General features: G+C 34.0%; 1 long non-coding RNA gene and 1 other non-coding gene across 2 annotated transcripts; one reads left to right on the top strand and one right to left on the bottom strand.

The window, feature by feature from the left end:
- Nucleotides 1-4,036: 4,036 nt before the first annotated feature.
- Nucleotides 4,037-4,165, bottom strand: LOC118912674 (small nucleolar RNA SNORA18). The gene has a single exon (XR_005024865.2). It is a non-coding gene; the product is annotated as a small nucleolar RNA SNORA18 (small nucleolar RNA).
- Nucleotides 4,166-4,709: 544 nt separating this feature from the next.
- LOC118912572 (uncharacterized) lies at nt 4,710-9,603 on the top strand. Its single transcript, XR_005024835.2, has 3 exons — nt 4,710-6,761; nt 7,728-7,794; nt 9,038-9,603. It is a non-coding gene; the product is annotated as an uncharacterized LOC118912572 (long non-coding RNA).
- Nucleotides 9,604-12,183: the final 2,580 nt, after the last annotated feature.

Below are 12,183 nucleotides of genomic sequence, written 5' to 3'. Positions count from 1 at the left end.
CTCAATTATCTAATATATTGGTATACAGTTGTTCATAGTATTCCTTTATAACTAAAAAAGTTTTCTGTATTGCCACTAATAATGTCCTCTCTTCCATTCCTTATTTGAATAATTTGAGTTTCTTTTTTCTTAGTATAGGTAAGTGTTAATTTTGTTGATGTTTTCAAAGAACCCACTTTTGGTTTTGTTGATTTTCACTGTTGTTTTTCTATTCTCTATTTAATTAACTTCCACTCTAATCTTTATTATTTCCTTCTGTTTACTCTAAGTTTAGTTTGCTATTATTTTTTCAGTATCATAAAGTAGAAATTTAGATTACTGAGTTCAGATTTCTTCTTTTTTAATGTAGAAATTTTACTGCTATTAGCTTTAGCTGCATCCAGTTTGGCAGGTTATATCTTTATTTTCATTTATCTCGAAGTATTTTTAAATTTACCTTGTGATTTTTTTCTTGACCATTGATTTCCCCACCCGTATGACATGGAAATTCTGTGCCATTTCTACTTTATTTTTTGCTTTCTTCCATGTTTTGGATAATTTTTCTTAAAAATATTTATCCAAATTCTTTTTTATACATAATTGACACACATTTTACTAATTTCAGGTATACAAAAGAATTATTTTATATTTGTATTATTGCAAAATTATCACCATAATATCTAGTTCACAATTGTCAGCATATAGTCACAATTTTTTTTTCTTGTGATGAGAACCTTTAAAATCTGTTCTCCCAGCAACTTAAAAAAATGCAGCATAGTATTATTGACTGTAGTTACCACGTTGTACATTACATTCCCATGCCTTTCCATTTTATAACTGGAAGTTTGCAACTTTTGACCACTTTCATCCATTTTACTCACCCCCTGCCCCCAACCCTTGGCAACCACCAATTTGTTCACTGCATCCATGAGCTTCGTTTTTTTTGTTTGCTTTATGTTTGTATGTGTACATGAGACCATATGGTATTTGTCTTTTTCCATCTGACTTATATCACTTAGTATAATGTCCTTAAGGTTCATCTATGTTGTCACATATGGCAGGATTTCATTCTTTTTCTGTGGCTGAATAATATAACATTGTGTGTGTGTGCCACATTTTCTTTATCCATTCATACATCAATGGCCACTTAGGTTGTTTCCATATCTTGGCTATTGTAAATAGTGCTTCAGTGAAGGGGTGTGCATATATCTTTTTGAGTTGGTGTTTTTGTTATTTTGGAAATGGAATTGCTGGATCATGTGGTAGTTCTATTTTTTATTTTTTGAGGAACCTCCATACTGTTTTCCATAGTGGCTGCACCAATTTGCATTCCCACCAACAGCACACAAAGGTTGCAGTTTCTCCACAACCCCACCAACTCTTGTTATTTTTTGACTATAGATGTGCTTTCAAGTGTGAGATGACATCTCATTGTAGTTTTGATTTGCATTTCCCTGATGATTGGTGGTGTTGAGCATCCTGTATACCTGTTGGCCATCTGTATGTTTTCTTTGGAAAAATGTCTATTCAGATCTTTTGTCCACTTTTTAATTGGATTATTTGTTTTTGTTGTTGAATTGTGTAAATTCTTTATATATTTTGGCTATTAACTCATTATCAGATATATTATTTGTAACTATTTTCTCCCATTCAGTAAGTTGTCTTTCCATTTTGTTAATGGCTTCCTTTGCTATACAGAATCTTGTAGTTTGATGTAGTCCCACTTGTTTATTTTTGCTTCTGGAGTCAGATCCAAAAAGTCTTCACCAAGATTGATGTAAGGCAGCTTACTGCCTATGTTTTTTTTCTAGGAGTTTTATGGTTTCAGGTCTTATATTCAAGTCTTTAATCCATTTTGAGTTGTTTTGTGTATGGCATAAGATAGCTGTCCAGTTTCATTCTTCTGCAAGTGGTTTTCCCAACACCATTTATTGAAACGACTGTCCTTTTCCCATTGCATATTCTTGGCTCCCTTGTCATTATTAATTGGCCATATATGTGTGGGTTTATTTTGGGGCTCTCTATTACATTCCACTGATTCATGTGTCTGTTTTTATGCCAATGCCACACTGTTTTGATTACAACAGCTTTAAAACATAGTTTGAAATCATGGACCTATTGATTATTTAGGAGTGCATTTTAAATTACATATTTGTGAATTTCCCAAATTTCCTTGTTATTGATTTCTAATTTCCATTTTAGCAAGAGAACATAATGTGCATGTTTTCAATCATTTAAAATATTTGAGGATAGTTTTGTAACCTAGTCCATGGTCTATCCTAGAGAGTGTTCTATGTATACTTGGAGAGAATATGTATTCCAGAATTGCTGGACAGTGTATTCTGCAGATGTCTGTTAGATTAGTTGATTTATAGTGCTGTGTAAGTCCTCCATTTCCTTGCTGATCTTCTACCTAGTTTTTCTATCCATTACTGAAAAAAAAAATTACACTCTCCAACAATTATTGTTGAATTGTCTATTTCTCTTTATTTTTTCCAATTTTTTAAGTCATTAATTATTTAGGAGTTGATTCCTAAATAATCAATGGTATTAGGTGCATATATATTTCAAATGTTATATCTTCCTGATAGATTGAGCTTTTTATCAATATAAACTATTCCTCTTTATCTCTAGTAACATTTTTTTGTCTTATACATTTTGACTGTATTGATATAGCCATTCCAGCTTTGTTATGGTTGGTGTTTGTATGGTACACCTTTTTTTATATCTTTTTTGTAACTTTGAATCAAAGGGTGTCTCATATAGAAAGCATATAGTTGGATCTTGTTTAAAAAATAGTCTGATAATCCCTGCCTTTGGTTGTATTTTTTAATACATTCACATTCATGTCTAATATTACTGATACTGAATGTATTACTGCCATTTTACTTTTCATTTTGTATGTCTTATGTCCTTTTGTTCCTCTATTAACCTTTACTTTTTTTACTTAGAAAATATTTTCTAACATAACATTTAAATTATTTTAATAATTTTTTTACCAGAAATTTTTTAGTTATTTTCTCAATGGTTACTCTAGGACTTAGCATATATATCTTACATGATCAAAATCTACTTCAAATTAAGTCCAGTGAGATATGATTATGTTTCTCTTATATAGCTCTATTCCTTCCCTTTCTTTGCTTTATTATCATATATATTACACCTATATATAGTGCAAACACAACAATCCATTATATTAACAATTGCTTTATATAATGTTACACCTATTAAAGATGCTTGGATAAGAAAGGAGAACAAGTATATATTTATAGAGTTCGCTGTATTAACTTATTGACCATTTATGATTTTCTTTTGTTCCTGTGGATTGGAGTTATCAACCATTTATCTGGTGTTGTATCCTTAGCCCAGTTCAGCTTTGCTCGTATTCACCTTCTTTGTACTGTTAACTAGCAAATATATTATATTTCTATGTGTTATAGGCCCCCAAATATTATATATTTTATTTTATTCATTCCTATTTACCTATTTATTTTTTAGCTGATAAATTTTATTTTTATTCCATCCTCAGAAAACACTAGAGAAACTGAGCCAAAAATACATGCTGATTTTCTATAAAAAGTATAAAGGGTTTTTCAAATTATGTGTACCATAGGCAAAATTATTTAAAGTCAATAAAACTTTAAGGAATTATACATATTGTTTCCTTCTACTTCCAATCACCTTAGTTCCTCCAAAGTTTGAGTCCTAATCTTCAAGACGGCCCTTTTAAAATGAACTTTGCTCAATCCACAGTTATTGTCTGTCCAAAATTCTTTTAATTGGGCTTCTTTGCTCACCATTGAATATGGACATACTTAAAAAATTCTCCACCTATAATCTCTGGGATCCAGTTTCTTTAAGCAATTTATTTTAGGGCCACGTTTACAGTCAGAATAGATGAATCTGCCTCATTCTTAGTTTCAGACATCCTCTAATCATGAATAAGTTCAAATCATAGTCCCTCCTAAGCTGTCACCCCAGAAGAGTACAGATCATTGGAATATGCAATACCTAAGATTTTTTTTTAATGATTATTATGTATTTCATAGTTTTACAGACCCTTCATATAGTTCTTCCCCACAGATCTAACACATAGTTCTCTGAGTAAAGGAAACCACATATATATTCAGTGAGGTTTCCATTGATATAAGTCTACAGAAAAAGCTACATCAGGATAGACATCAACTATTCAGTTGCTTTTAAGTAAGTAAAGAGAAAAATGGGGAAAAAAGCACATTTATAAATTTTTATAATTACATGATTGTCCTTACTAGTACTCTTTGTTTTTCATATGGATTTGAATTAATGTTTGGAATCATTTGCTTTCAGCCTGACAAAGTTCCAGTAGTATTTCTTGTAAGATGTATCTGCTAGCAAATAAATCTATCAGTTTTTGTTTATCTGGGCATATCTTTATTTCACCTTTATTTTTGAAAAATAACTTTGGTGGATATAGGATTCTTCCTTCACTTTTGTTCTTTTAGCACTTTGAGTATGTCATCCTTCTGCTGTCTAGCCTCCATTTTTGCTATTGAAAAGTCAGCTATTAACCTTATTAGTGTTCCTTTATATATGACAAATTGGTTTGCTCTTGATGCTTTCAATATTTTTTCTTTGTGCTTAACTTTCAGCATTTTTTATGATAATTATATTTTTGTGTGTGGATCTTTCTATGATTATCCTTCTTGCAGTTCATTATGCTTCTTGGGTGTGTGAATTAGTATTAGAAAATCAGTTAATATGATTCTCGACATTAACTGATTAATGGTAGAAAACCACAGGACCATTTTTAAACTGCAGAAAAGAGCCTTTGATAAAATTAATATCCATTCATCATCAAAATTCTCAGAAAGATGAGGAAAGAAGAGAAGTTCTTATAACTGAGAAAGGATATCTAAGAACATGAAGAAAATGTTATACTTAGTATTGAAATGTTGAAATGTTTCCCTTTGAGATCATGGGGCAAAGCAGCAATGCCTGCTACCATTACTGCTAAGCCACAGTGTGCAGGCTGCATCACTTAGTGACTAAACAAGGCTACACCATATGCAGTGCTTCTAGTTCTGTGCTAGTAATAAAATGTTGCTCCCATTTCACACAGATAAGGCCATTCCAGTGTGAAGACACTAGATGAATATGAAATATTAAAATCATGTTCTGTTCCTGGATGGTCATGCATTTGTGGACTCTTCAATGACTAATGATGATGAGAGCTTAGCTTGAAACCCATATCATACTAATAATTATCAGTTTCCCTACTTGCATGAAGAATTGAGTTGCAGTCAAAACACTTACCACATTTCTAACATGTACCTTTTCTTTTATGGATACACTTTGATGAGTGAAAAGATTTGACCTACAATGGAAACATTTACCACATTATAGTATTTGTATGACTTCATTCTTCCATGCTGTACATTTATTAGGTTTATTTTCTGCAAGGACTTTCTGAGCACTACACAGCATTGATTAAAAACCAACATCTCAATATGGCTTTTCTACCATCTTGAATGGTTGTATATTAATAAGAATGTGTCTAAATTTCTTACCCTTCATAAACATGTATTGGGTTCCAAACTGATGTGCAAGCTGTCATGTCTAACAAGGCTTGACTTTGACAAAAATTTCCAACATGAGGAACGCACATCCTCTGTTTTCCAATTGTGTCACTAGTGTTGTTACATCCCTTGGGTATCTCCTCTATAACCTCTTCCGGATAGCTACTTTGGGTTTGTGGGAATTGCTCTACTATATAGAAGTCTTTGCTAAACAGCTCCTCTTCCTCTGTATCTATGGGAAGATTGATCTACATGTATGATACTTTGTTTGGAACTTTCTGGTTCACTGATTTTTTTTAACTTAAAAAATATGTACTTCACTCCTGCAGAGTATGTCTGAAAATCCTGTGCCCTGTATTCCTAGTAAGTTCCACTTGCCAGGCAAAGAAACAAAGGAGGACATGAAGACAGAAATGTGTTTAATTAGCCACATAGCTATACAAAACTTTATTGAACATTCAAAGGTATGTACATAATTGTCACTTAATTTTGTGTCAGTTGATAAAGAATAAACATTAGACTAATATACACCAGCGTAGTGTTTCCAAAGGAGTCACAAATACCTTTGCATTCAGGCATAGACCTTCCACAAACGTTAAATGTTTGAGGATGAATGCAAGTAAATGGGAAACAAATGACCAAGTGCTGCTCGCAGCCCTATTCCCTCATGTAGATTTTGACATTAAAAGAAAGAAATCCCTTTCTCTGTTACCTTCTCTCAATGTCCAGTTCAGAATTTCTGAATTTGTATAGACTGTGCCAAGCAGAAACCAAAATTACTATCCTAGAACAATAACAGGAGAAAAGTGGGATTTATTTAGCAATAACACATTTCTGAAATTGTCATACGTGATATCACTGAGGTCCCATGACATCTTTTGAGAGGGTTTATGGATTTTCTATTCCCCGAGGGACAGTGCGTAGGCACGTCTTGAAAGCTGACTACCATTTTAACAAAGGAAGACCCCACATAGAATAAGATACAGAGGACTGAAAGAAAATGTGCAGAAATGTTCTAAGAGAACAAAAACAAAAAATAATTAATTTTAAGACTTACCTTAGGTTTCCTAACCAAGGTTTTTTTTTTTAATCAATATATTTTTCAACCAAAATATATCAACAATTAAAACAGGAGACAGAGACTGCAACCCCATCACATCCCGTAATGTTCTTGAATCTGACTCTCTCAGTCATGGTTGGGTACTTACACCTCAAGAGTCTCTGGTAAGATGACTGAATTACAGAGTTATTTTCTTGGGATGTGTCTTTCTGGCTGACTGCCTATCTGTTCCTAATAAAAATTGTCTGGAGCTTTGGATTGAGAGCAATAACCCAATCGATGATACTCAATTACAGATCTTCTTGGTAAGAGAGGCCCAGATCTTAGAGCAACCTGGACAGTAAGCCTAAGATTCTCAAGCTGAGCAGGCCCCTGTCCCACCCCTCAGGAGACATTTTTGGTTGTCACAGCTGTGAGTGGGGGAGGGACTCTTAGACTCTCAAGGGTAGAGGCCAGGGATGCTGATAAACATCGTACAATGTGCAGAAAAGCCCCCAAAACAAAGAATTACCTGACCCAGCATATCAATAGTGTTGAGGTAGAGAGTTAATTTGACAGCATCGTAAGGTGCACAGGAGGAACACAGGAATTCTGGTCATAAACTTTGTCTATAATATAAAAGATATGGTTTGTTTTTCTAAGTATTAAAATATAAAGGAAGCAGAGTGGTAACACAATTATTTGTGACTGCATGTGAAGAATGGCCAGTTGTCACCTCTCTCCAGTAAATCTCCAAGGAGGGGAGGATGCCTTAAATAGCCGTAAATGGAAAATATGCTATGTTAGCTCAGAAATCAATTGCTGAAATCACCCACTTCCACCAACCTGAAGTCTCTCTTCCCAAGCTAAAGAACTTTCTGTCTCCCTCTGTGGTATCTTAACACCAATGCCTAATTGTACATATATATATATATTCATATATATATATATATATATATATAACTTTACTCTGCACTATTTCTGAGTAGTATGAGATTATGTATGTGTTTTATTTCTGAATCATTTGGCCTAAAATGGTATTTAGGCTAAGAAAACGGTTGTATCACAGGAAAAACTACTGGTCCTTTTAGGAGCAGAGGCATCAAGTAAAATCATTTTTCTGTTTTTTCATACTGGTTTACCTCTATCAGAGGAGAAATATAGGCAGGAAAGCATCTGGTTTCCTGAACAAAGAAATGGGGAAAAATCTCCAATAAGGTGAGTTGGGCTCATTTTTTATGCTCACAAAAGAACACAAATCTATACTTACAAGAAGCATAAACCAAGAATTCTGCCTGCAGCCCAGATTTCTAAAATGCTAGGAAGGTCACCTTCCCTATACTTTAATTATGCTTTGGCAACCTCCTCTTTGGCCCTTTTTCTGGCTCCTTGGCTAGAGAAAATGCTCTGCAGGCATTATTTTTTTTGGAAAATGAACCTTTGCAATTACTTTCTGTATTTGAGAAATAAATTGCAGGCCAGGATAGAATTCAGAATCCCTTCCCCCAACCAAAAAAAAAAACCACCACAAAAACTCAAGCAGATGGAGTCACATTTTCCTTCCAGGACTGTGAACAATATTAGACATCTAACTCATATAACTTTTCCTTATATTAAAAAGAGTGAGGCCACTTTTCTCTCAAGGGAAATAAACACAGCCACATCCAGCATGAAAGGATATTATGAATCTATTAAAATATTAAGGGTATGCAATAAATGTTCATGATGTAATTTTAAGTGTTCATAATACATAATAGTGAAGTGACATTTAAATATCACTTTAATAGATCTTGTAATACATATCAAATAGATTAATTTTTTTCCCTTTCTTGTGGATATATAAGGAAGTGAAATTTTCTGTGAGAACATACTAAAGGTCATATTAATCTTGGTGATTTGCACGAGCTAATTTATTCTGGAAATAATGTACACTCATACATCACTAGTCACTAGACCACTCATATCTATACATAGTATACTTTGTCTGGATTAATAGTTTACATATGGAACCCCTGAATTTAACTTCTCCCCAGTTTTGTACTACTTCCACTATTATAAACAATGCTGTGGTGAATAAGTGTTCACACATATTTTTGTGTATTTGTCCCAGTATTTCCTTAAGATAACTTCTAAAAGTTGAACCACCGGCTTTTGATACATATTACTAAACAGTCCTCATGAGCATAACTGTTTTCTACTTCCATGCCTACCCTGGTACTCTTCATCTTTTAAAATTTTCTCTAACTTAAAATAATTCATTTTAATTGACATTTCTTTCAAGATATTTATTCACACTAATTTGATTAAATTTGTATGTTTGTTAGCAACATATTTTTGCTTTTATTAACTGCCTATTCATATCCTTTTCCCATTGCTATAAACTTTTTTTATTGCTCTCTCATTGCATTAAATATGAATACGTTGTTGTAAAGATACAAGACACATTTGAAATTTCTTGTAGGCTTTGAAGTCACTAAGAATGCACTGGCCTGCCATCCTGAGGAGCATTTCACACTCAGAAGCCTACCTGATGATCTTATGTAGAGTAAGTACAATATTGTCATTTATAATAGGAATTATATATTTGATCTTCCTCCTGTTTGTGGCACAGTACTCCTAAAACCCTTGGAATTTCCTGTGAAGAGAGTGATCAAAATGTCTCTTTTTTTATTAAAGGACTGTTGGTATACAATCTTATGTTGGTTTCAAATGTACATCCCAGTGGTTCAACAGTCCCTGTGATCAACTTATATTGTGATTGTAAATTATTGTACCCTTATATCCCCCTCTGTCTGACACCCACCTCAGCCCTACCCCCTTGGTAACCCCTAGTCACTTTTCAGTGTCTATGAGTCTATTGCTGTTTTGCTTCTTCAGTTTTGCTTTGTTTTTATATTCCACAAATAGGTGAAATCATATGGTATTTGTCTTTCTCTGCCTGGCTTAGTTCACTGGCATAATACTGTCTAGATCCATCCATGTCGTTGCAAATGGCAGGATTTTTATGGCTGAATAATATTCCATTGTGTATAGGTACCACATCTTTATCCATTCATCTATTGATGGACACTTAGGTTGCTTCCAAATCTTGGCTGTTGCTAAGTGAAATGATAAACATAGGGGTGCATATATCTTTTCGAATCAGGGATTTGGTTTTCTTCAGGTAAATTCCTAGGAGTGGAATTATTGGGTCAAATGGTATTTCTATTTTTAGTTTTTTGAGGAAAGTCCATACTGCTTTCCACAGCAGTTGTACGAATTTGCATTCCCACCAACAGTGTAGGAGGTTTCCCATTTCTCCACATGCTTGCCAACATTTGTTGTTTTTTGTTCTTTTGGATAGTGGCCATTCTAACTGGCATGAGGTGATATCTTATTGTGGTTTTAATTTGTATTTCCCTGATGATTAGTGATATGGAGCATATTTTTATGTGCCTGTTGACCATTTGTATTTCTTCTTTGGAGAAGTGTTGGTTCAGGTCCATCGTCCATTTTTTAATCAGATTATTTTTTTAGGGGGGTTGAGGCATATGAGTACTTTATATGTTTTGGAAGTTAACCCCTTAACAGATAAGTCATTTACACAAATATTCTCCCATACTGTAGGATGCCTTTTTATTCTGCTGATAGTGTGCTTTGCTGTACAGAAGCTTTTTATTTTGATGTAGTCCCCCTTGTTCATCTTTTATTTTGTTTCCCTTGCCTGAGGAGATGTGTCCAGGAAAAAATTGCTCATGCTTACATTCAAAAGATTTTTGCCTGTTTTCTTGTAAGAGATTTATGGTTTCATGACTTACATTCAGGTCTTTGATCCATTTCAAGCTTACTTTTGTGTATGGAGCTAGACAATAATCCAGTTTCATTCTCTTAAATGTAGCTGTCCAGTTTTGCCAACACCAGTTGTTGAAGAGGCTGTCTTTTCCCCATCGTACACTTATGGCTCCTCTATCATATATTAATTGACCATATATGCATGGGTTTATATCTGGGCTATCTATTCTGTTCCATTGATCTATGGGTCTGTTCTTGTGCCAGCAACAAATTGTTTTGATTACTGTAGCTTTATAGTAGAACTTGAAGTCAGGGAGCATAATTCCCCCTATGTTGTTCTTGCCTCTCAGGATTGCTTTGGCTATTCGGGGTCTTTTGTGGTTCCATATGAATTTTAGAACAATTTGTTCTAGTTTGTTGAAGAATGCTGTTGGTATTTTGATAGGGATTGCATTGAATCTGTAGATTGCTTTGGGCAGGATGGCCATTTTGACAATATTAATTCTTCCTCTCCATGAGCATAGGATAGATTTCCATTTATTGGTTTTTTAATTTATCTCATGAGTGTCTTGTAGTTTTCAAAGTATAGGTCTTTCACCTCTTGGTTAGGTTTATTCCTAGGTATTTTATTCTTTTTGATGCAATTACAAATGGAGTTGTTTTCCTGATTTCTCTTCCTGCTAGTTCATTGTTAGTATATAGGAATGTGACAGGTTTCTGTCTATTAATTTTGTATCCTGGAACTTTGCTGAATTCAGTTATTAGTTCTAGTAGTTTTTTTTGGTGGATTCTTTAGAGTTTTGTATGTATAATATGTCATCTGCAAATACTGACAGTTTATCTTCTTCCTTACCAATTTGGATGCCTTTTATCCCTTTGTGTTGTCTGATTCCCGTGGCTAGGACCTCCAGTACTATGTTGAATAAAAGTGGTGAGAGTGGGCATCCTTGTCTTATTCCCAACCTTAGAGGAAAAGCTTTCAGCTTTTTGCTCTTAAGTATGACATTGACTATGGGTTTGTCTTATATGGCCTTAATTATATTGAGGTATGTACCCTGTATACCCATTTTCTTGAGAGTTTTTATCATGAATGGATATTGAATTTTGTGAAATGCTTTTTCAGCATCTATGGAGATGACCATGTGGTTTTCATTGTTCTTTTTGTTAATTTGGTGTATGATATTGATTGATTTACAAATATTGTACCATTCTTGCATCCCTGGAATCAATCCCACTTGGTCATGATGGATGATCTTTTTGATGTATTTTTGGATTTGGTTTGCTAATATTTTGTTGAGGATTTTTGCATCAATGTTCATCAGGGATATTGGTCTGTAATTTTCTTTTTTTGTGGTGTACTTGTCTGGTTTTGATATTAGAGTGATGTTGGCCTCATAGAATGAGTTTGGAAGTATTCCCTCCTCTTCTACTTTTTGGAATACTTTAGGAAGGATGGGTATTAGCTCTGCTTTAAATATTTGGTAGAATTTGGCTGTGAAGCCATCTAGATGTAGAATTTTGTTTTAGGGAGTTTTTTGATTACCAGTTCAATTTTACTGCTGGTAATTGGTCTGTTCAGATTTTCTGTTTCTTCCTGGATCAATCTTGGAAGGTCAGTGTGTCTCTTGATATGTTACTGAGGTGACTTTTGGAACACCTAAGGATGGGTCTGGCTGCCAGGAAAACCAACCCTGTAATTGGATGTTTGGAACTTTCAGTCCCACCCACTCTGACACCTGGTGGAGAAAAGAGGGATTGGAGGTTGGATTAATCACCAATGGCCAATGACTTAATCAATCATGCCTAGGTAATGAAAGCCCATAAAAAAACCCAAAA

Source organism: Manis pentadactyla, chromosome 15 (assembly GCF_030020395.1).
Source record: "Manis pentadactyla isolate mManPen7 chromosome 15, mManPen7.hap1, whole genome shotgun sequence".
Classification (NCBI taxonomy): Eukaryota; Metazoa; Chordata; class Mammalia; order Pholidota; family Manidae; genus Manis; species Manis pentadactyla.
Note: the sequence above shows the minus strand (reverse complement) of the source record. Positions and strands in the feature narration are given on the sequence as shown.